Genomic DNA, 27880 nt, shown 5'->3' with positions numbered 1-27880 from the left:
ATAAGGTTTGCAAAAAGGCCATGAACCTTATTAAGGAACGTTCACCACTCCCATTCATAAAACATGATTTTGCTGCATTTCAAACAGAAAGAACAATGAATTGGCCTAATAACTTAGTCAATTGCATCCTTCAGAGGATTTATATACCAGAAGGAAAATCATATGTGATTCTAAGACCAGGAGATACTTTGGTTGAGCAACCAAACTATATGGATGCACATGACATGAAGCCAATTTGGTAAATGGCCAAACTTTATAGATAAATGTGGCACAAAGTCAGTTTCCAATTTAACTGACATCTGGTAATGGAAAGTTTTGTCTACTTTTTGAAGTTTTGAACCATATATCACTCTTCCATATACAGTCTTACAAGCCTCAATGAAGTAAAAGGTAAAAGCAACCTCCAATCCTTTTGCTTTCTGCTAAGAGTTCTACCTTTACCTAAAGCCTCTTTATTCTGTTTCACGTTGGCTAGCTTCCATGTGCACTGCCCCAGTTCCAAGCTGACACAATCCAGCTGGAAAACTCCATCTTGTACTTTGCTTCCAGGCTTGGTGTCCGAAGTTTCCTCCACATAGCTCACATACATAGGTAAGTCCTTAAAACGTTCCAAGTCATCAGGCACTTTGACAAGCCTTTCAGCACCTGGAGAAGAAACCTACAAGTAAAATGTGAAGTAAAAGAAGGATATATCAGAATTAAAATTCCATCGATGGAAGATCATAAATTCATAATGCTATGCTTTTTTCTACTATATACAAAAGGAGCATCACAATGATATGCCACTTTTCTGCTAAGACTTAAAGAGTAGGCCAAGCTTAATATGATGATATACAATAAAACTATGTCGCATAAACTATATAAATAATTCTAAAAAGTGAACGTCTTAAAGCTTTCAATTCATATAATAAGTCAATTATGCATATGTTTCAACTTTCTACTTTTGTTCTAAATCCAGACAAATATGCAATGTGGCTGCAAATATAAAAAGTGATAGCACAAATGTTCATAGGCCAGTTCCACTGTAAAACATTAATTCTCATTACATGAGTTACATTCTCACATGCTGAGCAAAACACCTTAGATCACAATTGGATGGCCTTGTCAATGAGTCAAAACCCCAGAGCATGAAGAAAACAATTGGTGATTTCAATGAATATACAATACATAGCTAAACGTGGTCCTCAATCTGAAATAGATTCGAAGTTCTCCCTAAACAAGCTAGCAAGGTACTTGGAAATCCCTTTCTCCCATACCTAACATAGAAGTGCATCATCAATAATACGTCGGAAAATTTATCTGTTTAAAGAACTCTCGAAAATAAATTGGAACTTGTAAGAAAAACATCTAGGTTTCTTAACTTTACAATAGCATTATTGTGTATATTAGCCATGCTTACTTTCCTAGTCAAACCTGTAAAAAGTGCTTATATTGCCACTATTTCTACGAAGTACTCAAAAATTCCTTTCTATTATATTTCTGCATCAAAATTGTGGCTTGATGGTCTGAGGCACTAAATCAGATGATAGAAAGCACATACGCAGACCTGATCAAGAGAAGGCATAATTCAAAGTTGAAAATCTCATGTACAGAAACAAACCTACGTAATAGAACCTCATGGTGATAGATCAAAATTGCTGTGGGATTGCAAATCAAATCTAACTTTAAGAGTTTGCGAGTGATCAAATCCGACATAATTCTTACCAGGATCATCTCTACTTTACATAATAGAACCTCATTGTAATGAATCAAAAATGCAGTGGGATTGCAAATCAAATCTAACTTTAAGAGTTTGCGAGTAATTAAAACCTACATAATTCTTACCAGGATCATCTCTACTGTTGCTTGATGACAAATCTTGTCCAATATGTTCTGATGCTAAGATTCATGAAGAAGTTGGAAATCTATGCAAAGATGTCCCATAATCATCAATGTACAGTCCTTTGTAACCCACATGAGTGTCCTCTAGTGGCAAGCAAAGTGGTGATAAGGCTTGTATTAACACAGAGACCCGGGTTCAAAACCCACTGAGTGGGTATGGATGACGCCAGGTGCAAGTCCGGAGAGATTATGGCAGCATAGATACACCCCTCATAGCACAGTAGCTTAGTCAAAGGGACAGCTGTAAGTTCTATAGTAAGTATTTCCAACAAAAATGTAAAGTTCTTCGTGTATAAATGAAAGTCGAATGTTAGTTGGAGTTAGAGATGGAAGAGTTCTGCAAAATTTAGAAGTGCACTAAATTTGGCAGAGGGACCCACAAGTGAAGCTAATGCACAGTATACTTTTTCTTATTTTGACTTAGAAAATTATAATTTTCCTATAGTCAAAAATAGAATCGATCTCAACCGTCCGTTGAGTTTTAATCTCAGCCATTTGTGGAAGATGGAAGGCCAAGTTAACTTATAAGGAGATAAAGGGCACAGACTTAGATTATGATTATGCACTAAAGACTTGTGTGTTCAGCTCAGAGGAAAAGGGTTTCCAAATCAGCACGCTACAGCAGAAAGAGAGGCTGAATAGCCTCAGCAAATTCTTCAGCCAGTGCACTTCATTTCTAGGGCCGTGTTAGCCTTGTGCAGGAGGGCCGAGTTACCCTGTAACCTAAGTCACCAGGTTCGAGTTCGAGTTCGAGTTCGAGGACCTTGAAATTCGAATAAAGTTCGGCAACTCAAATTTTGTCGATAAAATTCGACATAAAATTCGACATATAGAAATTCGAAAAAAAAAATGTATATTAAAGATAGAGGGCAGATTTATACACTTATAAAGACTATCTTATTGTTAGAAATTATATTAATAATGGAGTCAAAGCATAATTCGATGAAAAGCTTGAAATGTATAGGAAAAATCAGCAAGTTATGTAGCACATGAAAATTGCTAATGAGTCAACCATATTGACAAAGAAATAATGAAAATTTCTAAAAGATACCATTTGATCACCAACCAAAATATGATGTAACCATCAAAGCGAATAGAACAGTAAACAGTCATCAAATAAGAGTGAACAGCAGCCTTTATCTTCATTAGCAGTTTTGGTTACATGATACATCAAGTAATTAAGAGGACTGAATGCCTCTCAAAATACTCTTACTCAAAACACCCAAAACCCCCACCAAAGAAGTTTCTGGAAAAACCCGAGCCCGTCAAGCCTTCAAGGTGTAGACTGTAGTCTATGGCGTCTGCGGTGGCAATGAAAACTTAAACAATGAAACCCGAGCCCGTCAAGGTGTCCGTGTAGTCTCTGTCTTGTAGACTGTAGTCTATGGCGTCTGCGGCAATGAAAACTTAAACAACGAAACCAATGAAACCTAAAAGGCTAAAACAGCAACACTCATACCCGCGGGCGCGAAAAAAAACGAATTTTAACGCATCTAAACGAATTTCAACGCATCTAAACGATTTTAATGGCGAATTTAATCGACAAAAATTCGAATACGGCATGAAATACGGCGAACTTGAACGAACATATTCGTTTCAGCTTGAAATACGGCGAATTTTGAATTTTATGGATTAAAAACGGCGAATCCGGTGACTTAGCCTGTAACAGCTGTGCAGACAGGGAGGCCGAGTTGGATAAGAGTGCGCAGATCAGTGTGTTGAGGGGCAACGAATTAAAGGGAAAATCTTCCCTCTGATTTGTAATAATTATTTGTGATCTTTGCTGAGCAGATTAATAAAAAACACACAACTTGGCAAGTTTTCCCCAGTTGGGATTTCCTGGGTAATTTCTAGTGTATTGTTTACTGTCTGCTTGTGTCTTCGTGAATTTATTTTCCGCAGCTATTATTTGTTAGAATACTCAGGATATTTAGTAAAAGTGTTTGGAGTTCAGTTTCCAGTTTGATCATCGTGAATTTTTTATTAAATCAGCAGCTAGGTATTAGAAATCTAACATGGTATCTGAGCGAGTCTCTGATTGAAGACCAGAAAGCGTGTTATTTTCCTCAGGAACAGGTGAGAATGCAGGAAAGAGAACACAGTTCACTTCAAGGTTGTGCTAGGGTTTCTGGCTGCATGACCTAGAGATAATCTGCGCTAGGTTTTTCTCCTAGCAGGCTCTCTGCGCAAGAGTTTTTGAGCAGATCGAACAAGTAGGATGGCATATTTGGGGATGAGATTTGAGGATTGCCTTGATGGGGCCTTGAATTTTTGTTCTTGGAGAGGATTGGTGTAGTTTTGGAGGAGCGGGGAGTTTGGGAATTTGTGGAGTCCACCAGCTGCATCAACGAATCCTTAGCAATTGGCCCTGCGTAACAAGGACGTAAAGGCCAGACGAATAATCCTTGAAGGAGTCAAGGATCACATCATACCTCACCTTTCCAGAAAGAAGACAGCTCAAGCCATGTGAACATCTTAGGGTTGTATCAGGGTTCAAGTAAGGCCAAGAAGTTGGTACTCGGATATAAACTCATAAATATCAAGATGACCAAGTCTGAGTCCGTGATCTCATATCTTACCAAATTCACCCAAGTGAGGGACAAGTTAGCTGAAGTTGGGGAGACAGTCTCGAACAGAGACCTTGTCAGATTTGGACTATTGGGCTTTCCCAAGTCATGGGAAAACATCACTAATGCAGTGAGTGGCAGATAAAAGCTTCCAAATTGGGAGTGGCTATGGAGTGATTGTGTGCAAGAGGAGATCTGGAAACAAGTTAAATCTGGGTCTCATGCGAAGACTGAGGAAGAGGAAAACTTTGCCCTAGCTGGCAAAGGCAACAAGGCCAAGGGCAAGAAAAATCCAGGAGGGGTCGAGTCTAGTTCAAGAGGCAAGAAGAAGAAAGATCTCAGCAAAGTGAAGTGCTTCTCTTGTCATCAGTTTGGGCACTACTCCACCAAGTGTCCAAATAGGAAGAAGGGGTCCAAGAAGTATCACGTGGCAGCATCAACAAAGGTGGAGGAGTTCACTTCTCAGTTTGAGGAGTTTTCGCTCATAACTTGCATGGCAAGCTCAGTGGTCAGCAACGAGTGGTATATTAATTGTGGACCATCCTGTCATATGACGAGGAACAAGGGTTATTTCAACTAGTTGAGAGAGAAAGATGTGCAATTTCATATAGAGATGGGAGATGATGGCAGGTACCTAGCACAGGGCGTGGGTACTGTCAAGTTTGAGAGGGAATCTAGAAATCCTCTCTACCTTAGAGATGTCATCTATGTCCCAGGGTTGAAGAAAAACCTTGTTTCAGTCTCAACCTTGGAGAACAAAGGTTATGAGGTTCTCTTCAGCAAAGGAAAGGCTTTCCTCAAGCCCTTAAAACTCTAGAGCCATGAAGCAGATTCCAATTAGGGTGAAGAACCTCTACAGGTTACAATTCGAGATAGTCACAACCTTGAGCAGCGAAGAGATCAGTGTGCATAGATGTGACCTTAGGGAGCTTTGGCATAGGCATATGGGTCACACCATGGAGCGCTGAAGATTTTGAAGGAGATTGCCACAGGGTTATCACAATACAGTGTAGATCAACATGACATGTGCAAGGGATGCACACTTGGCAAGTATGCCAAGACATCCTTTTCCAGCAGAGACACCAGGTCCTAGAGCATCTTGGAGCTGGTACATTTGGATGTATGCGGACCATTTTCCTCTCCATCCTCGATGGGATACAGAGATTATGTCACCTTCATTGACGATCACTCGAGAAAGACTTGGGTCCTCTTCATGAAGAAGAAAGATCAGGTCTTCTCGAACTTCGTGGATTTCAAAGCCTTGGTGGAGAACCCAACAAGTAGAAGGATCAAGGCGTTGAGGTCAAAAAATGGTGGGGAGTACATCTCCAACACCTTCAGAGACTTGTGTGCCAAGGAGGGCATCAAGACAGAGCTCACTGCACCTCAAAAACTTCAGTAGAATGGGGTGGCTAAGTGCAAGAACCAGAGCATTGTTGGAGCGGCCAGGGCTATGTTGCATGACCAGGGACTGCCTATGTTTCTTTAGGCAAAAGCATGCAACCCTGTAGTCTTTCTGCGAAACAGGTGTCTACACAAGGTCCTAGGTAGAGTCACACCAGAGGAGGTTTTCACAAGAAAGAAGCTTGACGTGTCTCATTTCCAGATCTTCCACAATCTTGCTTACTACCATGTATCCTCAGATAACCACAAGAAGCTAGAGCCCATGACAGAGAAGGGAATTTTCATGGGTTACAATGAGACATCTAAAGGTGTACATGGTGTACATCCCATCACTCGGGAAGACAGTGATCAAGCGTGGTGTGAAGTTCGAAGAGGAGAGGGCTCTCAAGAATTCCTTAGAGCATGAGCAGGGTGTAGCATAGGAAGAGGAGCAGCAAGCTCCCAAGCAGGAGGCTCAGCCAGTTCCTCAAACTTCATCACAGCTAGTTCTTGGGCAAGTTGAACATCACGAAGTTGAGGAGAAAGAGTAGAAACAGGAGGAGAGAGTAGAGCTAGAGGTGCCCACTCAGCCAGTGACTCCCAGTGCAGGGAAGGGACGAGCCAAGTGGGAAAATCAATTGATTAGGGAGGCTTGAGAGAGATTTGGAGCCCCCAGCTCCACATTCAAATAGAGTAAACAGCGACAGAGATATACAGGGTACATAGCACTTATGACTGAAGTGATAGATTTAGAGCGTTCTTGTTACGAGGCAACTTCTCAGCAGGTATGGCGAGATGCCATGGTGGAGGAATATTCCTTTATCATGCAGAATGGCGTCTGGGAGATTATGCCAAGACCAACTGGCATGTCAATGGTTGGTTCACATTGGGTGTACAAGATTAAGCATGCAACTGATGGGAGTGTGGAGAAGTGTAAGGCTAGATTTGTGGCCAAATGTTTCTCTCAGGTCGAAGGGATAGACTATGATGAGATGTTCGTACCAATGGCTCGGTATTCGTCCAGCAGGACTATTTTGGCAATTGAAGTGTAGATGGGGTGGAAGATCCACCAAATGGACGTGAACATTGCCTTTGTTAAAGGAGTTGTTGAGGCAAGGATATATGTTGAGCAACCTGAGGGATTTGAGACTTTCAACAGAGACATGCATGTTTGTAGGCTTAAGAGAGCTCTTTATGGGCTCAAGTAGGCACCAAGGGCATGGTATGCCTGAATAAACAGCTACCTTCTCGAATTGAGTTTCACCAAGAGTGAAGTTGACCCTAACATGTACTATATTGTGGTTGAGGGCCAGCCTCTCATTCTTGTATTATATGTTGATGTTTTGATCTTAACAGGGGACAAGGAGCTCATCCATGACTACAAGAGAGATCTTGCAAAAGAATTTGAGATAAGGATATAGGGCTAATGCACTATTTCCTTGGGCTGGAGGTTTGGCAGGACGACGAGGCGATATTCTTGGGTCACGGTAGGTAAACACAGAATATTCTCAAGAGGTTCCACATGTAGGATTGTAGGCCCATGACCACACATCTAGCCACAAACTAGAGGAAGGTGGACGCTACTAGAGGTGAGCGAGTAGATGCTACTCTATAGGCAATTCATAGGGTCGTTTATGTATCTAGTGAACACACGACCAAACATTTGCTTCGCAGTCAACTAGTTGAGCCAATTTATGGTTGAGCCGACCAAAGTGCATTGATTGCTTCTAAGCATGTGTTCAGTTATCTAAGGGGCACAACAGATTATGGGTTGTTGTATAGGCGGGTTGATGGGGTGAGTCCTGTTGAATGGGGTTGTCATTGATGCCAATGTCTGTCATTGAACGCTCTTAATATTTGTCTGGATTGCATTAGTTGGAAGCTCCAATTGAAGGATGGCTACAAACCCTAGCTCCAAGGTTTAGATTTCCTAGACGATGGACATAACCTGCATTCGTCGTGGTTTTTGAAGATGAAGTGCAAAGAAATTGACAAGAAATTGACCTCAAGATCATTATCATTAGGTTATCCTCATCGAGTTGTTTATGGTGGTATGTGGCACACCACGAGAATCCTCACAGTTTGAGAGATATGCATGGTCAAAGTTGGAATACCCTAATTTTGGTCAAAGACCCCATAGTGTGATGAAATGGTGATGCATCATTGGTTCATGGATTAATTATTAAAAGATTTTTTTATTAAAGGAATCTCATCATGTTAATCAAAAAGCGTGGAGGATATCAAACAATTAAAAGTGTGAGGGGTTTTAAGCTTATGAGGGAGTTTTAATTTTAATAAAAAAATATATTTCAACCCCTAAAGGCAGATGACTTCATTTGGGCTACACGTCTAAATTTGAATTTATTTTAAACACCACAAGAATCCTCATGGTTTGAGAGATATGCATGGTCAAAGTTGGAATACCCTAATTTTGGTCAAAGACCCCATAGTATGATGAAATGGCAATGCATCATTGGTTCATGGATTAATTATTAAAAGAATTTTTTATTAAAGGAATCTCATCATGTTAAGCAAAAAGTGTGGAGGATATCAAACAATTAAAAGCGTGAGGGGTTTCAAGTTTATGAGGGAGTTTTAATTTTAATAAAAAATTATATTTCAAACCCTAAAGGCAGATGACTTCATTTGGGCTACACGTCTAAATTTGAATTTATTTTAAGGATTTTCATGTTGGCTACCCTTCTTATGAGCTCCTCAAATACTATATAAAGCCATGCTTTAGCTCTTCTTGAAAAATGATTATTAACGCAGATCTTATCATGTGAACTTTGCTCTCCAATTTTCAGCCTATTACAGAACGCATCAATTTGAAGAGAAGGGTTTCGTTGCATTTTTTTGTGGTCTATTTTTGGTTTTGGGATTCACTTGGGTAGTTTCTTTTGCAGGTAAAGGAGCAGCACATATCTTCGGCCCACCAGGGCAAAACATTCTGAATCAAATCTCTACATGTTAGATCAGCAAGAAGGATTGTTTCCAGATCCTTAGCTCTGAGGCTTGAAGTGTGCTTAATGTCAAGATAGCATTGTTCTAAGCCTAAACCATTTGCGGACTTGTTGTATTAAGTAAAACATGGAGCTCTGAGATGTGTGGCGTTGTTCTGAGCAGAATTCTCATCCATGTGGCCTCCCTAAACAGACCTGCAGTGACAAATTGACATGATATCTCTGTGGTTCCTCATTCAACAGTAGCCTAAAGACATCATCTTAAGGTGTGACCTATCCAGCACATAATTCTTGAAGGTCCTATGGTTGGGAGCTCGTAAAGACCTAAAATGTCTGCGGCCAAAACAAATTGAGAAGTATATTTATGAGTGTGCTATTCAACATATCAATCTCTGAGTGCTCTACTATTTCAAACCTTGTTTCATCCTCAGAACAGAGACATGAGTGACAAGGTCTTATTCCTATGATTATGGCCTAAAGCAAAAATCAGTACAGTGGCACTCTCACTAGGAAACAAACCTTGGTGTAGCTTATATATATTTTTCTGCAGAAACTTGAACCACTTTGAACAGCATTCTTGGAGGTTCAAAATTCTGAATATATAAGACAGTCCTGAAGTTTAGCCCTAATTGCAGACCTACTGAAGAATTGAATCTTATAAATAAACAAACCATCATCTACAGCTCTAAGGCTGATCTCTGTTTGTGACCTGTGACTTGAAAGAATGATACCTAAAAGGCATAATCATTTAGTGCCAGATTCTTATTCCTGGAGGATCTTATAGTGCTCAAAGGAAAGGTTTAGTTCTGAGGTTTATAATCAAACTCTTGTTTGAAGGCAGGAATGAAGGCATGTTAATTGAGACCAAATTTGTAATCAATCTAATTCTAACCTACTGAAGCTGACTTAAGTAAGCAGACCAAATCCATTAGAGTGATAACATTTGTGTGTTGTTTGCTATTGAGGTCAACTAGGGCATAAGCATTCTTGACAAGCGTTCATCAAGGGTTTCTTCCAGTCATCATATCACCAAGGTCCTATCCTTTAAATAGCAATAAGTGTCTACAGCAGTTGCAGCATTATAACAGGCAGGGTTACATCAGTGTCTTGCACAGTAAGATAGCTACCTCATCTTGTAGCAGTGTTGGATCATCTACAGCAGTTCAATCATCACAATACACTTGTTGCAGCAGTCTGGTGGAAGGGTGTCTTGGTTCAAGTCTGATTCTGTTATATCTGAGCAGATACAAGACGTATGCCAGTAGGCCTCCTTGGGCAGAGCTTGAGACACTTGCAAGGTCATAGAGCTGACGTAAGGCATATAGGATTAGGCCATCACTAGACATTAGTGCCAACAGCATATTGATTGATACATCCTTTGGCGCGGTGCAGCAGCATAAGGTTTGTTGTTGCACAAAGTGTCTAGGCAGTGTGACAATGCTCAGAGTAAGGGCTGTCACTCTTAATCCTTACTCCGTTTAGACTCTCTCCTAGACAAGTCAAGGGGGATAGTCCCTAAGGTAAATGGGTGAGGATAGCCTATGAAACACAGGCTCTAGGAGATTTTAAGGATGGACAACTTGACGAATGTAAATGAATCTCGATTAACTCAGATGAATAGATTGAATGCTAATGTAACCAAGACACGACCACAAGACAGAAATGATTATAGACCAGTGCCTTTATGTTCAATTAACCGTAGATTAAGTAAAAAAACAAGTTATCCAGAACAATTTTCCAATATGTGACGAATAGTGAAAATCATGAATGATCAATATAAACACCCAAAACTGTATCATGCAAGAGATTCCATTTAAAATGATTTTCGTTAGGAATTCAAATCTAGAACAATTAACTTTCTCCAATATGATTTAAAACATTTATCGCACCTTGACCATAGAAAATTTATGAAAATTTAAGATTTTACACTCAATCACCAAGACACCAAAGAACTGTAAATTAGCATTTCAATTATTCCTTAGGCAATTGTTTTAATGTGAAAAATAAAGAAGTAAAACAAATCAACGGGTTAATAAATCAAATTTTTAATGGGCCACAGGGCACATTAAAAAAAATTAATGTTTAAGCACAAATCCCTTAATTTATTTCATTCTTAATTCTCATTGCACCAAGAATTTAAAATTTTTAGATTTTTTAATGTTTTTTAAATCTTTTAGATTTTTTTAATTTTTAGGATTTTCTAGATTTTTTAAAGTTTTAATGCTTAAGATTTTTTAAATTTTTTAAATTTTTAATGTTTTTAGATTTTTTAATGAAAATAAAATCAAAATCAAAAAAAAAAATCATAATAACAAGAATAAATGAAATTAAATCAACTCAAAATATTAAAAAATAAAAAACCAAAATAAAATCGAATAAAAAATAATAATAAAAAAGGCAAAATCAAAAATCAAAATCAAAAAATGAGTATAACTAAAGCCTTGAAATCGGATTATATAATCAAAAAGAAATAACCTAAAACCTAACCATGCCAAGCATAAAACGAAATAAAATGGAAAATCGAATGAAAATCGAAGTGTTTATTTGTTGTTTATGCAGGTTTGACGGCAGGGAGATGAGGCTTCTTTGACGAGCAGCAACAAGGAAAATGGAGCAACGTAGGCAACAACAAGATGAAGATTGATGGGTTGGTAGAGGCTTGCAAGTTGAAGGAGAAACGTATGGAGAAAGGGAGCAGAAACGGCGGTGTATGGAGGAAAGGCAGCAAAGAATGGCAGCGATTTTTTGCAGGTGAAGGAATGGACGCGGAGGATATGAGTGTTTATTTGTTGTTTATGCAGGTTTGACGGCAGGGAGATGAGGCTTCTTTGACGGGCAGCAGCAAGGAAAATGGAGCAGCGTAGGCAACAACAGGATGAAGATTGATGGGCTGGTAGAGGCTTGCAAGTTGAAGGAGAAATGTATGGAGAAAGGGAGCAGAAACGGCGGTGTATGGAGGAAAGGCAGCAAAGAATGGCAGCGATTTTTTGCAGGTGAAGGAATGGACGCGGAGGATATGAGAGATAAGGAGGGTCGCATGGTATGGGGGGTTGCGGATCTGATAGAAGAGGGAGGACGCAGCAAGGAAAAGGGGATGCGAGAATGAAGGCCGATTGAAAGAAGGACAACACACAGGTTGAAGGAGCCACGGAGGTAAGGAAAAATGGCAGCAAGAAGAAGACTGTGTGTTGGAGGAGTTGCGTGGAGGAATAAGGCAGCGGATGAGGGAATAGCGTGCAGCAAAAAATCGATGGATTTGAGGCAACACGCAAGGAGATACGGATGGGCAGCGTGATGGAGCATAAAAGAAAGGGATTTTCGAAGGGTTTGAAGGATGTTGCAAGTAGAATGAATGGGGATAGTGGATGAGGGTTTTGAGTGCTGCGGATTTGCAAGTGATGGCAGCAATGGAAGGACGCAAAGATGAGGAGAAACCCAACAAAGAACACAACAGAAAACGATAGTCGAAGAAGCCAAAAAAAATTTCACAAAACCTTGATTAAAATATTATACTTCTGCTCCAGATTTATTAATGAAACCCTTAAAAAAATTCTCCAGAGTTTCAAAAAAAATAAACAAAAAAAAAAATTAAAACCTTGGACTGCAAAATCTTTTGAATAATCTCCTTACAAAATTATGCAAATAAAACCCCAGAGATCCAGATCTTACCCTCCAAGACCTAGATATGGACTCTACGTGGATTCTTTTCTTCAAATTTGTAGCTGCACGGCAACAAGAAAACACCCAAACGATATATACAATGATAGAACCTAAAACCTAGAAAAACCCAAGTCAGAAAACCGAAAATAATTACAGATCTATGCACACGAATGGCAAATCTATCAAATCTAGGGAGTGTGAGTCCAACTTCGCTCCCAAATCTGATAATCTAAGGCTCTCAATAGTGAGATTTATCAATTTCACAAAAAATAAAAATTAAATTTTTTGAATTATAAAGGAGGTGCTTATAGCTCAAAACCCTTCATGCATCACCCATAAAAAATATCTTATGATAAGCCCAAGATCAAATTAAGCTAGGCTCTTCAAAAAACACGGATCGAGAGTTCGCTGGTCCAACTAAAAACTTCCCGGAACGCTCGATGATCTAAAAATCAAGACTTTCCTGCAAAACTCGATTCAGCCATCAACATATAGCGAGAAAACAATAATAAAACTCAGACAAATAGAGATAACTTCTATAAAGTTCAGAATTTAGATTATTATTCAAACACCAGCGACTGAACAAGATACCTGTATTCAAATCACTCTTCAGAAGCTATTATCAATGGCTAAAAAAATTTATGCATTAAAATGACACATCTTACAGTATTTCCATGAAGAGTAACACCGGCGAAAAATTAACCCCAAAGTCTTTATTTATTATCCGAATAAAAATTACAGAAGAGCTTTTCACTTAGCACACGACTCAAAGGTCAAATGAATTGACTGACAAATAACCTCCTATTTAAAGATAAATCCTCCAACGGCTAGCTCGAGTGATCCTCGTCAAAGCAATCTTGACCGTTGATGAGGGTTAAAATTTCTTTTAATCTCATTCGTCGAAATTTTAAATTATTGAGGAAATTTGAATTTTTCAATTAAATGCATTTTAATTAACTCAAAAATAAAAAATTTGAGTTAATTTGTTCAAAATTTTGACTTTGACTTAACCCCGAGGACCAAAGGCTTAAAATTTAGCAAAATAATTAATTTACATTAGTCCCAGGACCTTTTAAAATTTGAATTTTAAAAGACCAACGAATTTTTCCTTTTGAGAATTTAAATTTACCTAGGACCTAGAATTAATTAAATTTCTGGCTTAGGATTTTCATTAATTTTGGGCAAGAAAATTTAATTAATTAACCTATGAGGCGATAAATAATTTTTCCAACCCTCAAGACACTTTACATCATGATTTTCATATTTTTACATCATAAGGGGCGAAATCCCATTTGAAAAAGACCCTCACAGACTACCCATTTCTACGACACAAATATAATCCAGCAAGCCAAACAATTTGTAATAAAATAACCTAACCAAATAGTTAGGATTATTCCCAAATCACTTTTACATAGACTCGATCTATAACACTAGGACTCGCCTAAGATCCCAATGACAAAATCCATTCCAGCTTTGGGATAAGGCTTAAGGAAAACCCTGTCGACCATTCCAGAATGGATCGGTGAGACAAAAAACTCCCGGAATGTAGATCATCACCAGAAAAGTAGGTTTACCTAGGTAATTACATACACAACAAGGATCTGCTGAGATTATTTACATTTTACACATGCAGAAATGGTTTACAATATAACATGATGATCACACTGATGATGATAGTTGAACGGCACAGACACATCGATCAGGTGTTATCCTTTTGCGAAAAAAAAGGGGGTGTACTGCTATGGGTCGTTGACACGTAGTGGTCAACAAGGTCAAAAACAGTTTGGCACAGTTGGTTTGGGCAACTACTCCATGAGCTTCTTAATGCATATTTATTCGTGACCATTGCAGTGTTTGTTTCGAGGGCAACAGTGGTTGCCGTACAAGGACAAAGTTAAGATTAACAACTAGGGTTTGATGTGCAGACTAAGCAGACGCAGAACTATGTGTGACAATGGATTTTAGCAGTTAGGGTTTGAAGAGCAGATTCAGCAGAGACTCTTCTTTGTAGTTCAATTTTCTCTGTATTGATTCAGAGCACAAGTGGATACAGTTTGAAAATTGTGAAACGTGGTCTGTCAACTGATCAAGGCAGAAGAGTGGTGCAAGGCAGGAGAGTTGACTTTCCTTCAGGTTGGAGCCTAAGAACACTTCAGGGCGGCAGGGTGGTGTTAGGGCAGGTTGGAGCCTGCATAGGGCCCTGGAGCATCCGTCCAGTTGCAGCAAGTAAACAGGGTGTTGGAGCACCTTCAGGTTGGACCTTGTAAACAGGGCATTGGAGTGTCCTACAAGTTGAAGCCTGTAATTCAAGGAGTTGGAGCCTCCTTCAGTTGGAGCTGAAAATTTGATGTAAATCTTTGAAGACAAATACTGAGAAGCATTCAATGGTTTTTGTCCTAAAGGGGTTTCCACCTAAAAATCATTATGTCTACTCTCTCTATTTGTTATGTATTGTTGAATGGTGTTATGATGTTTATATTTATTTGATGCTAATAACAATTAATGCCCTGTGGAATTAAAAATATACTAATTGATAAGAAATATTGATTCACCCCCCTCTTAGTATTTCCAACAAGCCTTCAAGGATTCACAGAATCAAATTGGGCGAGGGATTCAACAGACAAAAGAGCACTTCCGGTTGTGCTTTCAGTGTTGGATCAGTAGTGGTCTCCTAGTTCAGCAAGAAGCAGAGATAAGTCACATTGAGCTCAAATGAGTGTCGAGTACATGGCTGCCAGCTTCGCAACTTGCAAGGCTATTTGGTTGAGGAAGCTACGTGTTGGGTTGTTCAACCAGAGGTTGGATCCCACGATCATAAAATGTGATAATCATAGCTACATCAAGCTCTCTTAAAATTCTGTGTTTCATGACCGCTCCAAGCACATCAAGATCAATTACCACCATATCATAGATTGTGTTCAAAGGGGTAAATTTAGACTCCAATATGTGCCTACAAAGGAGCAAATAGCAAATATCTTGACCAAGGCATTGGCAAGGGGCAAATTTGTCTACTTCAGAGATAAACTGGGTGCAGTACAAAACACCTTCCTCTCTAAGAGGGAGTGTTAATTGGAATTAGAGATGTAAGGGTTCTGATAAGGGCTCTGATAAATTTAGAAGTGCACTAAATCTGGCAGATGGACCCACAAGTGAAGCTAAGGCGCAGTTTACTTTTTCTTATTTTGACTTAGGAAAATTCTAATTTCCTATAGTCAAAAATAGAATCAATCTCAACCGTCCATTGAGTTTTAATCTCAACCGTTCGTGGAAAATGGAAGGTCGAGTCGAATTTACAAGGAGAGAAAGGGCGTAGACTTGGATTATGATTATGCACTAGAGACCTGTGTGTTCAGCTCAGCGGAGAAGGGTTTCCAGGTCAATGCACTAGGGCAGAAAGATAAGCCGAATAGCCTCAGCAAATTCTTTAGCCAGCATACTTTTATTCAAGATCATGTTAGCCTTGCGCAAGAGCGCTGAGTTAGCCTGTAATAGTTGTACATATAGGGAGGCCAAGTTGGATAAGAGTGTGCAGATCAGTGTGTTGAGGGGCAACAAATTGAAGAGAAAATCTTCCCTCTAATTTGTAATAATTATTTGAGATCTTCGTTGAGCAGATTAATAAAAAACACACAAGTTGGAAAGTTTGCCCCAGTTGGGGTTTCCTGGGAAATTTCTGGTGTATTGTTTATTGTGTGCTTGTGTCTTCATGAATTTATTTTCTGTTGCTATTATTTGTTAGAATACTCGGCATATTTAGTAAAATTGATTGGAGTTCAGTTTTCAGTTTCTTTAAAGTAGAATTTTTACATTGAACATCTTATGAAACCAGAAATAACAAAGGCCATGGACCCAATTGTCCCTACAAGACCTTAACTACACTGATAAGTGCATGCCTTAGAATTTCTCTTCATTTAAGAAGCCTCCCAATCTACTTTGTTGGATCCTTCAAATGATTTGGCAATTTTATAAAAGTTTACCCAAGGCCACTTCCACAAGATAGAAGTCAGCTCCTCCCAAAAATCAATCAAGTTGATCAGTTGTATTATATAGTGCTTTTATTTGGAAGAACTTCAAGAAACATACCCTGAGGGGCTGCACTAAAAAGAGTAGACTTCCTTCAGCTATAAGGTGCCTGGTCTAAGGTTATATGTTCTATCTAAATTTCCCAGGATTTGCACCTAGACTTCACCCCTTTGAACCTCATGACATACAAGTGGGGAAGACCACAGTGAGAATGGAACATTAGTGGACAACATAACACTCCATCAACGTCACCAGTGAACCAAAGTACCGTTGACATTAGAGTGATTTTGTATTATATGGATTGTTGCCATCCATGAAAAATTACACATTGTGACAATGATGAATAAGCGATGAGTAAAAGTAGAAGATAGATTAATGGAAAATATGTAAGCACTAAAGGAATAACTCCTGCGAATTATATTAATGTCTAATTGTTAATTTTAGATAACAATGGTATGCTTTATGCTTAAGAGCAATTTACTTCAATTTTTCTTATTAGCCCAATATCAATTTCCAATTTAGCAACACATTAACATCAATAGTAAATGCAGATAGAACATAACAATAACCAGAAGACAAGCCAAGACAAGAGGACACAATATTTGGCGGATGCCAAAAAAAAAACCCCAATGTGGGGAAAACCCTTTGATCAAATCTTCTTATTATTCTTCAAAAGTTCAACAGAGAGAGTACAATACACAAAATTTACTTGCCCAAACACAGTCAAATCTGTCCAGTCAAACTACAGTCAACAGGATGACCTAACCAAAAGTCAACGTTGGTCAAATTAGTAGAATTACTCCTCCAAATCAGCTCTGTCAAACCTAGTCAATTCGGGCTCCAAAAACAATCCAAATCAGCCCAAACAATGTTGAATAAATCAGTCAAACCTGGTCAACACACCGTCAAACCTGTGGTCAACACTGGTCAACCTGCCCAGAATTTCTCGAAATTTGTGCCAAAGAATGCTTCCTGCCCAAAAAGACATTATCCCAAGAAAAACACAGTCAAACAAGGTCAAATTTTGCCTGATCAACGCTGGTCAAACTTGCTGCAACTTGGTCAACGCAGGAAAACAAAAAACACAGTCAACCTTTCGCATGTGTGGAGGAGAAGAAGGCAGCCCTGAAATTCATATGACCCAATCAGATGAGGAGAGAGAAAGATATGTGTGAGATGATCAATGTCCAAAAGAGGTAGATGCTCCTTCTATTTATATGCAATGTTGAGGGTGAAGAGACATGACTTTTGGGCTTCTTGAGCCTTGACAATTTGTCCATAGAAGAAATAAATTCATAATTCCATTTATACATGTCAGAATGAGATGATCTTTAGATCAATCCTACACCTCTCGGAAAGAGGAATCCAACAAAAATATCATCTCCATCATATGAGTTGTCCAAGGTGGAGTTTGGCCCTAGTTGCCAAATTTAACACTCCCTCTCAACTAGGGAGAACTCCACCTGCCAAACCATTTGACAATCTGTACCATCACTATCATCACTGCTCTGCTCTGCTGAACCGTGAAGAAATAATGAAGAAGAAATGATCGAGAGTGTATCATACCACTCTCCACTTACCCGAAGTCAATCTCCATTGATCCCAGATCAATATCAAACATCCTAGCATAGGGAGTATAGTAGTAAACAATGCGTCCATCTGTAGTACTATGGTCCCTATCCTCATTTCCCTACTCATTGGCCAGATGAGAGATACTTCCCATGAGTCCCAAACTACATGGGTAGGATGTATCAGTAGGAGAAGGTGAACCACTCATCCTGCTCATATGCCATAGGAGAAAGTGAACCACTCATCCTATGCATATATCAACCATCATGGGGTATCACAGGGGAAGGTGAACCACTCACCCTGTAGACGGCGCACCACTAGGGGAAGGTGAACCACTCACCCTATGGTCGCTCATCGCTCCAAGAAGTACCCCAAGCCCCCCGGAGCTCCCATAGCTCAATATCCAACTCAAATGAGACCCTCATAAGAGGGTCTCTCCACGACTCCAAGTCGTTCACAAAAGGTTAAGAATTTGACCTTCCCATGGACTTCGTAAGAATATCTGCAACTTGATCATCAGTCCCAATGTGATAGAGCCTTATTACTCCCTGTTGTACTATATCCTAGATAAAGTGGTACCTGATATCAATATGCTAGGAGCGGTCATGAAACACGGGATTCTCAGAAAGACGAATCCCACTTTGGTTGTCGAAGAAGATCATGGTGGTATCCAACACATGTCCAAACAGCTCACTAAAGAGCTTCCTCAACCAAACAACTTCACAGGAGGCCATAGTAGCAACAACATATTCAGCCTCAACGGTGCTCAAGGCAACTAATTTTTGCTTCCTACTCATCCAAGATATCGAAGCAGAACCTAGTGAGAAGCAACATCTAGATGTGCTCTAACAATCCACCACACTGCCAGCCCAGTCAGCATCCGAATAACCATGGAGCCTCACATTCCCGGCAGTGTATCTCAATCCATAGGTGATTGTGCCCTGAAGTTACCTCAGAAGATTCTTTGCAGCAATCCAATGTATGTGATGAGGCTCGACCATGAATTGACTCAACGTATTCACTACAAAGCATATGTCTGAACAGGAGTTCACCAAGAGCATCACGACCTCCACAAGTTGACGATACTCAGGAGGATTTTTCAAATCGGGCGCAGCAGCACTTCCACATAACTTCTTGAAGTTGAGTTCCATTGGAGTACAGACTTACAATCCACCATCCCAAATCTTTCAAGTAGCTTCACAATGTATTTTCCTTGAGAAAGGAAAATCTCACCTGGCTTTTGCCAGACCTCCAACCCTAGGAAATAATGCATTAGTCCTAAGTCCTTCATCTCGAACTCAAAAGCCAACTCCCTCTTGCATTGATGAATGAGAGGGTTTGCACCTATCAGAAAGAGATCGTCCACATAAAGTACCAAGATGAGAGGTCTATCATTCTCAACCTTAAAGTAAAGGTTCGGATCAACTTCACTTCTTGTAAATCCCAACTTCATCAAATAGTTGTCGATCCTCTCATACCAAGCCCGGGGAGCTTGCTTCAACCCATAGAGGGCTTTCTTCAACCTGCATACATGTGTCTTACGATCTTGAACTTCGAACCCCTCGGGTTGTTCAACATAGACTTCCTCCTTAAGTGAACCATGCAAGAAGGCAGTTTTGACATCCATCTGGTGTAGGTTCCATCCTTGCGAGGCAGCAAGGGCTGTAATCGAATGGACAATGGTATATCTGGCCAGTGGCAACTAGTGTAGAGAAGCCTTGAGCAACAAACTTGGCCTTGAACTTTTCAGCACTTCCATCAGCTCCATGCTTGATCTTGTAGAGCCATTTAGAGGTGACAACAGATTTGTCCTTGGGTCTAGGGACCACATCCCAGACATCATTCTTCATAATCGACTCATACTCTTCGTTCATAGCATCCTTCCATACTTGGTGCTTCACAGCTTCTTCAAATGTGCACGGCTCAGTTTGAATGATGGTGCTCATGGCAGTTAAGTACCCTTGGTACCTATTCGGCTTCTTACTTTCACGAAATGTCCCCCTTGGTGCAATATGTCTCTCGGCATCTTCGAGAGTTTCCCTAAGCCATGAGGGTCTCCTTTTTTAGGAGGAGGGCTCATGAGGAGGTGGATCAATGGGATCCATTGGTCCTTCAACATCGGGCATCGGCTCATCCTGCGGTTCTCCCTGGTTTCCTATATCTGCTTCTTTGTCCTTCCTTGGAATAGGAAGGTTCCTAATCTTCCCAAGGGCAGCATCTTCATCGAAGGTGACATCATGACTTATCTACACTTCTCTTTTACCAGGCACATAGATTCTATATGCCTTAGAAGATTCACTGTATCCCAAAAAATGTTCCTTTCTTCCCAGATGCATCCAATTTGCTTCTCTTTTCTTTCAGCACATGAAAATACACGAGGCTACCAAAACCTCTGAAATGAGAAACATCAGGTTTCTTACCAGTGAAAACTTTTTCGGGAGTTTTGGAGTCCAATGCTTCTCCCCATAGGAATTTCAGAAGGCTTTGATCATGTAGCATGGCACGAGTGGCTTCTATAATGGAATGATTCTTCCTTTTGGCAACACCATTTTGCTCAAGGGTATATGCGGTAGTAGTCTCCCTCTTAATGCGAGCTTCTCTACAATAGTCATTGAATTCATTTGATTCATACTCGGTTCCATTATCGGTCCTCAATATTTTGATCTTCTTCCCTATTTGATTTTCAACCAAGGCTTTGAAAGAACAGAACCATGTGAACACTTCGTCCTTCTTCTTCAAGAAATAAATCCAAGTTTTGCGAGAGAAGTCATCCACAAAGATAGCATACTATAAATATCCTCCCAAAGATGTCAAGGGCAACATACCAGATACATCAGCATGAACCAATTGCAAAATGTCAGTAGTCTTGCTATAACTTGAGGGGAATGGTCCCCTTGTATGTTTTCCTTCAGCACATCCCTGACAAACACCTTCATGTTCTACTTTAAATTCGGGCATACCTGTCACCATCTTCCTTGCATCGGGTAGAACCTTATAATGCATATGAGCAAAACCTCTAGTGCCACAATTCGGATTGAAGAGATGTGTCACAAGACATAGCTCCTAATGGACTCCCTCCAACTTGATATAGGCTATCAACCCTGAATCCAAGAGTAAATGCTTCTTTGAAATTTCTTTTCCAAACACGTACCTTTCCATCAATGAATGTCACCTTGAATCCTTTGTCTTCCATCACCGAGATAGATACCAGGTTCTTCTTTATATCGGGTACATATAGTACTTCTTATAGATGAATGGTGTTACCTTGATTCAATTGAAGAGTAACATTCCCAACTACCTTCACAGGATAGGTGGCATTGTCTCCAAGAATGATTTCCAAATTTGTATCCTTTTCTATCAGATTTGAAAGAGCTTCCTTATACCCAGTGAAGTGTTTTGAGGCTCCGCTATCAATCAACCAATTTCCCAAGGTATCCGGAGGGGAGGCAGTAGAGATAAAATTACTTCTGCTTGTTATCTACAACATTAGATTCATCATACTTGGAGTTTTTTTATCTTTTGGGAGGTCGACTATTTCCATGTTGAGTAGCGGGAGCATTCCTTTTTTCTTTGTTGTTGAACCTGTCATTCCTTTGATTGTTGTTGCCCCAAAAATTGTTGTGGTAGTTGTTGTCGTCATCCCAAGGTGTATCCCTTCTATTAGGACATTCCCTAACATAGTGGCCAAACCTATTACAAATGAAGCATCTTCCCTTCCTTCCATCTTTCAATCCCAGTTTTCCTTGACATTAATTCTTTGAACCTGCATTGTTCTTTCTTTTAGCATGAGCAGAGAATTCAGTAGGATCATTCCTATTTGAAAGCATGTCTCTCTCCATCATCCTTGTCTCTTCTTGAGTACATCTAGTCAGCAAATCATCAAAACCTGGAATCCTGTCATTGTTGAGGATAATAGTGTTGAACACATGTCATTCACGAGGGAGACCTCCAAGGGCAATGAGAGTGAGCTCCCTGTCAGCAATAACTTCTCCAATTGAAAGAAGATCATTTTTTATTTCGGTAATCCTCATGACGTAGAATTGGATATCTTCACCTCTTCCCTTCTTTATGTCCTTCAACTTGTTTTTGAGAAAGAGGACTTGGTTTGCATAGCTAACTTTGAACATGCCAACCAACCTGTCATACATCTCCTTAGATGCGTTCAAATTGGAGATGTATGCAACCAAATGCTTGTTAATAGACCCCTGATGATCTTCTTAGTTTCTACTTCACCTTTCTTGTACTTTGTCTTAGCAGTAACCAATGCATTTGAAGGAGGTTCAGTAATCTTTCCCTGCACATAGTCCATAGCATCTTGCTCTTCCAAAGTCAAGTAAAGAGACATCTTCTATGCATGATAACCAGATTTATCAATGAGCTTGTCATCAAATGCAGAGGTCGTTGAATCTTGTCCTTGTCCAATAAATCTCAGTGATTGCTCTTCTCACTCTTGCTTGGGCTTTGTCTTCACCTCAGCTCTGATACCATGTTAATTTTAGATAACAGTGGTATGTTCTATGCTTAAGAGCAATTTACTTCAATTTTTCTTATTAGCCCAATATCAATTTCCAATTTAGCAATCACTTTAACATTGATAGTAAATGCAGATAGAACATAAACAATAACCAGAAGACAAGCCAAGGTCAAGAGGACACAATATTGGGAGGATGCCAGAGAAAAACCCCATTGTGGGGAAAACCCTTTGATCAAATATTTTTATTATTCTTCAAAAGTTCAACAGAGAGAGAGAGTGCAATATACAAAATTTACTTGCCCAAACACAGTGAAATCTATCCAGTGAAACTGCAGTCAACAGGATGCCCTAACCAGAAAGTCAACATTGGTCAAATCGGCACAATTACTCCTCCAAATCAACTCAATCAAACCCAGTCAATTCAGCCTCCAAAAACAGTCCAAATCAGCCCAAAACAATCCTGAAGAAATCAATCAAACTTGATCAAAGCACAGTCAAACCTACGGTCAACGTTGGTCAACTTGCCCAAAAATTCTCGAAATCTATGCCAAAGAATGCCGCTTGCCCAAACAGAAATTCTCCCAAGAAAAACGCAGTCAAACAAGGTCAAATGTAGCCCAGTCAACGTTGGTCAAACTTGTTGCAACTTGGTCAACACAAGAAAACAGAAAACACAGTCAACCCTTCGCACGTGTGGAGGAGGAGAAGGTTGCCCTGAAATTCGTACGACCCAATCAGATGAGGAGAGAGAGAGATATGTGTGAGATGATCAATGTACAAATGAAGTAGATGCTCCTTCTACTTATATGCAACGTTGAGGGTGAAGAGACATGACTTTTGGGCTTCTTGAGCCTACATTAGATTGTTGGTCGACCTTGGCAATGCCATAGAAGAAATAAATTCATAATTCCATTTATACATGTCAGAATGAGATGATTTTTAGATCAATCCTACACCTCTCGGAAAGAGGAATCCAGCAAAAATATCGTCTCCATCATATGAATTGTCCAAGGTGGATTTTGGCCCTAGTTGCTAGATTTAACACTAATTTATGTGATAAAAATGTAATGAAGTAAGCCAACCATAAGAGTTTATGTAAGAATGAGAAAATTGAAGAATTGAGTGATATTATGAAGATTGCTTAAGAGATTTATGGAGAGATTCATGGATATTGTGGAGGAAGTTGAGGAAATCGTTTCAACCATTAATCTAATTTGGACATAATTATTATGGTCACCTACATTATATATTGTGACCATTTGTACAATACAAACACACACGGGAATGGTTTTATAATATAATTTCCTCTTAAGGGGTTACTTGCATCAATAATTCTTTGTGTTCCTTGTGGTAAGATGAAACCACCTAAGGTTTGTATGGTTAAGGGTAATCCAAGATACCTAGGTTGATGAATGATGATGTTCTTAGAAAATTCAAAGTGGCGGCTTATTATATCAATTTTCCTTAACCTTAATATTTGCTTGTGAACTTGGTTAAATTTTTTTTGTTCTTTACTTAGATCTTTTCATCAAACAAATATCAAGAATGAAACAGTCACAATAGAGGACACAGAAATTAGGCTCTAAGCCAGGGCAAATTCCCTCCAAAGGGAAAACCCGGAAAACTCTTCTTCTTATAGAATCTGCTTCAAATGAGACACAAAGACCCAAACCCTACACCAAGTCCTCCAACAAGTTCTTATATGATTCTACACTAGCCAGCTTCAACATGCAATTTCAACCTACCACCTTCAACGTTACAACACGACCATGCACTTTTCGTCCTGCAACTCTGGCCCTTATTGCTGCTGCAGAAACCCTAGTTCAGCTTCCTCTTGAAACCTTCCTAGAGCAAGATAGCTCCTCCCAAGGTCAACGAGGTCAAGATAGAGTATTCTTCCTCTCAACACCAAAATATTGCACTTCGTCTTACTGAAAGTTACAACACAATCCTGCAACTTTGGCCCTTCTTGGAAGCTGCAAAAACCCTAATCCTTCACACGTGTGAGAGAGATTGAGCCCTAAAAAAAAAAATTTGTCCTTCCTTTCTTCTTCTAGACCTTCACTCTCTTCTTCCTCTGCTTCCCAGCTACAGATCGAACTTCCTTCTTGAGATCGAACTTCTTGAGTGACTGAGTGCTAAATGAGGTCAAACTGCTTCTTTATATAGCCTTTCCAAGGGGTCAAATTCCCTCCTTTAGGCCGACTTGTACTTTTAGAGTTTCGAGGACTTTCTAGACTCAAAATAAATTCTTTTTTTCAATTACATTTTGCCTGGAAGGGTCTTATAAACATGATGTTGACTCCTTTGACTCATGACAATAAATGCTAAGACCTAACAAACCCCAAAAGCATGAAGAACATGCTTTTACCTAGAATACCATTAGTAATGAGCATGAAACCCATGCTTTAAAATAAGAACATTTTCTTTTCTTCTTTTGTTTGTTACATAGGATACATTTTGAAATGAGTACAACAATTAAGAAGACCAAAACTAGTTACATTTTCAACAGATGTAGAGGGTGTTGAATGTGCAGGTATAGAGATATGTTGCTGAACCATGTATCAGAAAAGCTTTCCTAGTTTTCATGTATCAGAAAATCTTTCCTATAAAACTAGGGGATACAGCAGCCAGAAACCCATGTATTCTGGTGGATGGTAACTTTTTTATATCGACTTCAACAAACACATTATTTATGTTTTGCAAGAACAATATGAAAGTTGAAGATAAATGAAGATGAAAGCAAAAGACCAAAGAGAAAGAGTGCAGAAGATTGAAGATGAAGATGGGACCAATTCAAAGGACACTTGAAGATAGAGAAATCACAAGTACTCGCTAAAGGGGGAGTATGAAAGAATAACTCCTACTTGTGAATTATATTGATGTCTAGATTATGTGATGAAAATGTAATGAAGTAGACCAACCTTAGGAGTCCACGTAAGAATGACAGATTTGAAGAAATGAGTGATGTTAGAGATGAAGATTGCTTAAGAGATTTATAGAGAGGTTCATGGAGTTATTGCGAAGGAAGTTGAGGAAATGGTTTCAGCCATTAATCTAATTTGGACATAATTGTTATGGTCGCCTATAATTATTATATATTGTGACCATTTCTACATTATAAACTCACATGGAAATGGTTTTATAATACAATTTCTCTTTAAGGGGTTTCTTGCATCAATAATCCTCTGTGTCCCTTGTTTCATGATTGGCTATTACAGCCAACAAACAACCTCCTCGAAATAAACAAGAAGTACAGAACTGTAAATACTGAAAGGGGTACTAACACTAAATATATCATCTTCCTAAAAATAATATTAATTTCTCTTCATAACAAGTTAGCATCAATGAATTGTAGAAAAATAAAAAATAAAGCTGTTTTATTAATTTCCAGCTGGAAAATATTAGGCGGATAGCAATCCTCTACCCCCAACAAAAAGGAATATGAACACATCATTGCCCAGTCACCTCTATAGCCAAATTTTCTGGTAGCTCTCCATTCTTCCCAATTTCTTCTATGCGCGTTGCATAAACAGAATTGAATGCTTCAATATCATTTATAGTAGGGCATCCATACCTGCACGAAAGCGATACATGAGTGCACCATATATGTAATTCCTCATTCTAAAAGCTACATCATGCATTGACAACATTTACACAAACTTTGAACTACTTTCATTCGAGAAAAAACAATAAATTTTACCTTGTGAATAAAACATGAGAAAAATTTCTCTATTTTATTTCATATTTCTGTGTATTCAGGAACAGCTAAAAAGAAGGATTCTCCTACTCAAGCTACAAAACTCTACTAGAATACTTCAAAAGGATGGAAAATTTTACAGGACAACACAAAGCTCAAGAATACCTTGTGAGCATAAATGATATATATTTCAAATGAACACACAAATATGAAGACCACTCATTCATTTGATCATAGACATAAGTCAACTGATCTTAAAAGCTTCTGTAATGCCTCTTGACTCTTAACTAAACATTATCCATTTTGTGGGGATAACGCTTAGGGCTATGGCTATCATTATCAGCCATACCGCACACATAACAATGCAAGAATGTAAAAGCATATTCATAGTATGTAACAAGACTGCAACATAAGCTTGTCCAATTACACACATTTTCTGGAGCCACCAAGAAACATAAACCCTAGCTTAAGCATGCATTTTGATCTCTGAGCCAGTAAACAGATCTGAGATATATCTTGCGCTGGCACTAAAACATTCAAGAGGAGGTCAACATAACACCAAAGATAATCTTGGATATTCGTTGGAACTCTCACGTTTCAACATCTTTGGGGCACTAATTCTAGCCAAAATGACATGCAATTTTTCTCCAACAATGTCAAACCACAGGCTGAAATATGTTTGAAGCATACTTGATTTGCAATTCATCCAAGGAGAAGAAGAATCACTCCACTAAGACAACAATGCAACATTCTTGGTACATTCTTCTTTTCGCAATATTCACTAACTTGTAACATTTTCTTGTGTTCTTTGATCCACACCAAAGTGCCTAGGATATGTGGTGAGGAGAACAACAGTACAACCCCAATCCCAACAAAGTTCAAGTTATATACCAACTAAAATATACAAATCTTAGTCATTGATTCACATATACACATTCATAATTGAAGCAGGAAAATAGCATAATAAAGCTCGTCCATCGCTTACGTAAAGAGGGAGATACATAATTGTACAACCAACAAGAATTTAGAGTGAGAAACCCCATATGCCAAAGTTCCAAGGAGAACTCTCTGGCAAAATCCGATACAACCAAATACAACCCGAGAACTCCTTGATGTGTGCACACCAAAGTCTCATAAATGATAGCTATTACTACAAAATCTAGCACCTTAGTGCAAAGCCTCTCTAAGAAACCTAGATTTAGAGCAACAATGGGAGAGTCACCATCATCACCTCAACAACTCCCCTCGTTTTTGTGGTTGGATAAAATCCCCACAAGGGAGGCTTCCCCAATAGATCTTAGGGATCAAGTAAACCAAATGGACTTAGACTGAATGCCCCCTAAGGGATTCTACAACAAGATTCACCTAAGGGAAAGTATGAAATGATTAAGGTTTCAACTTTCAAGTGATTAAGGTATAATTTTAATAGAGCGAGTTTAAAGGTCCTTATGGCTAAATCTAGAGGGCTTGGTTTGACCAATAAAGGCTCAAATAGCTTTCCAAACACATGCAATCATTAAATTATACCTTCTTGTTATAAAATAGGGTTCCAATCAACAATTTACAGCATGGAAATATTTTATAACTACAATAAGAAAACAGCCCCTAAATCTCTAATAAACAAGTGTAAAATTAGGGTTAATTAATGAGTAAACAAGAA

At 39.0% G+C, this 27880-nt stretch overlaps 1 long non-coding RNA gene across 1 annotated transcript; it reads right to left on the bottom strand.

The window, feature by feature from the left end:
• Positions 1–113: 113 nt before the first annotated feature.
• LOC149225110 (uncharacterized) lies at positions 114–26602 on the bottom strand. The gene is made up of 2 exons (XR_016246939.1): positions 25989–26602; positions 114–658 (listed from the first exon to the last, which is right to left on the bottom strand). It is a non-coding gene; the product is annotated as an uncharacterized LOC149225110 (long non-coding RNA).
• Positions 26603–27880: the final 1278 nt, after the last annotated feature.

This window comes from Pinus tabuliformis, chromosome J, assembly GCF_031772625.1.
Source record: "Pinus tabuliformis cultivar Carrire ecotype Pingquan chromosome J, CPIR1, whole genome shotgun sequence".
NCBI lineage: Eukaryota > Viridiplantae > Streptophyta > Pinopsida > Pinales > Pinaceae > Pinus > Pinus tabuliformis.
This window is presented reverse-complemented; position numbering and strand designations above follow the sequence as displayed.